Source organism: Apium graveolens, chromosome 5 (genome assembly GCF_009905375.1).
Source record: "Apium graveolens cultivar Ventura chromosome 5, ASM990537v1, whole genome shotgun sequence".
In the NCBI taxonomy this organism is placed as follows: Eukaryota; Viridiplantae; Streptophyta; class Magnoliopsida; order Apiales; family Apiaceae; genus Apium; species Apium graveolens.
In genome coordinates this window covers 264406712-264409326 of record NC_133651.1, presented here as the reverse complement: position 1 = coordinate 264409326, position 2615 = coordinate 264406712, and the positions used below count along the sequence as shown (strand labels likewise).

The following is a 2615-nucleotide window of genomic DNA, read 5'->3' as shown; positions in this document are numbered from 1 at the left end:
ACAGCTTGTGATAGGCAATTTCCCAATCTGGAGAAAACAATCTTCAAAATAAATCGACAACCACTCTTAAGTTAATATTATTTTCCTTCCTGCATTATAAGAAAAACAAAGAACTGGATCTCTTAATATAAAGTGAAATCAAACCAAGACGTAATAGAAAATAAACAAATGCCCATAGTGTCACCTGGCTCACTTCCATGAAGAGACTGTCAATGTCCTGCTTTGTAAAGATACCACCTTTCCTCGCAGTTTCTCTTGGTGAAGATTGGGAGGTCCTGCTTGTTACAACTTCATCTTTTCCTCTTTTGTCAACCTCCTTTTTCAAATCATCTATCCCGACAATCTGTAGAGAAAGTCGAAGTACACATAAAATTCACTTAAAATAAGATTGACAAACTACATGCTAGGTTCTCAAAATTTCCAAATAAAAGGAGGCCACAAACATATACAGAAGGCAATTTGTAAACCAGGGCACATAGATTTGTAAAGTAATCCATAATTATGCTTCTTTTTTCGTAAATAGTTCAGCTGCTTTGTAGCTAGCTGATTACCTAAAAATAGTTTCAAAAACCCTTAAAATAAACGTCCATATTTCAACATTTAAGGTTACAGACACTACTACAGAAATGTACAGTACTACTGGCATAATGTTCTCCCATCAGTACATCATTTGAAAACACCTGTTCAACACATCATCATTAGTGTTGCTAATAAATCAGTACATAGACTTCTTAAGCTATATTGCTACGTCATACCTTCACTTGTACACTGAACTTATGAAGTAAAAGCGATACATATTATTTTGCCTAAGAAATAAGAACTCCCTTAACACTATAATATAACAACTTATATTTTTCTTTCACGGATATTTTCTACGCATAAAATAAATAAATGTTATACTTTATGGGGGAACTGAACTTAAAATTCAGGGGACACAATTATGAATATTGTTAGCTGAGTGGGAGAACAATACGAACTGCAGGATGCAAAAGAGCTAGTCACACTAAATCTATATACATTATTAACAAGAATAATTTGTTATGTACATTCTCCAAAAGTGAAATATCAGGAATTCTATAAAAATGTATCCCCACGGGTGCTCATAGCTCTTAAGTCGCAATCCAGACTGCACCTTAATCAACTTATGCTCCAGGAGAACAAATAAGCCTGCTAGATTAACTATACCTACTGGTAGACACTACTAGTAACATATCTTGTTTTGTTCACTAGTTGAATAAAAAGAAACCATCTGCCATTGCAAAATCATTCAACAGTTGTCTCAAGACAGATCATTTTTATATCACAATTTCAATCTTACTAGTTACTAAATGAAGTCAACTAAGAACTAGACTATTTCTTTAATATCTTAACTGGCGAGAAAATTTTAGAAATGAATAACAAATGAAAGATACAAGTAAAGATGTGATACAGTTCAGGCCATATCATACAGTTTCGTATTTGAGGAGTTTCAGTCTCTTCCTTCTTTGTTTGTCATTCTGAAATTCCTGTTTCATGACCACAAGTATAAGGGGTTTAGCATGCTAAAAGCTAATACTGATGACTGTTTTGACTTTTTATGAAGCAAATGAATAGGAGTAATGATACCGTAACATAGAAGCAGGAAGACTGAAAAAAATAAAGAACAACCAACCTCATACATTACTTTCTTATTGACTGGTGCAGTGTTGTCACAAAGAAGCCACTCAATGGTTGCTTTCAGTTTTAAGAACTCGCCCTCACTTTCGTCATCTACGGACTATAAAATTAGAATCAATCAGCAATTGCAAGATAATCTCTGTTGCTTTAATTTAGTTTACCAACTCAACCATGAAAAAAGCATAAAAAGTTAAGAAATTGTAATAAAACCACAAACTCAAGAGCATTGGGAACATAGGGCTAAAAAAACAGGGTGAGAGACAAAACAGAGCTCCCTAACCATAAAGGAAAAAGGAAAAATATACAACAGAAATCGGTTTTTAACTAATTAAAACACACACCAATAAAAACCCCCAAATTCAATATATAAGAATTCAATACAAGGTAAACAAAAAACAAAAAAAACAAGACAAGTAAATACCTTTCGCTTAACAAATCGAACAATGGTTTGTGTTTGAGAATCTAGCTTTTGAATAAATTAAGTTGGGGTTATTCCTTAAGAGACCTGGTTTTCAATTTGAATTGAAAGAGATGAGAGTTTAGAGAAAATTTGACATGGATAAAATAGGGTTCTAATAGCAAAGACGGTGACATATTGAGGTGGAGAAAAATGGGAGATAGAGGAGTTAGGGGAGAGGGTGGGAGAGGGAAAGAGCAGCTATGAGAGAAAAAGATAGAGCGGCCCATATTTAGGGTTATGGCCGTAGTGTTTGTGAGAGATAAAAGGGGGATTTGTAATTTAAGGGGGAACTGAAATATTGACAAAGGGGGATGAAACAATACGAGGGAATTTAAAATAATTTACTAAATAAAAACTTTAAATTTAGGTGATAAAGGAAAAAAATAATAATTTTTGATTACATGTATTGTTAGAAAATTTAGTTATTTTTATTATATGTTTATGAAACAGAATTAAAATTAATTTCAAGATCTTAATATTACGCACATTTAAGCAATCT

General features: G+C 32.9%; 1 long non-coding RNA gene across 1 annotated transcript; it reads right to left on the bottom strand.

Annotated features, from left to right (window-relative positions):
- Positions 1-203: 203 nt before the first annotated feature.
- Positions 204-2367, bottom strand: LOC141723527 (uncharacterized). The gene is made up of 4 exons (XR_012576299.1): positions 2078-2367; positions 1652-1756; positions 1449-1505; positions 204-343 (listed from the first exon to the last, which is right to left on the bottom strand). It is a non-coding gene; the product is annotated as an uncharacterized LOC141723527 (long non-coding RNA).
- Positions 2368-2615: the final 248 nt, after the last annotated feature.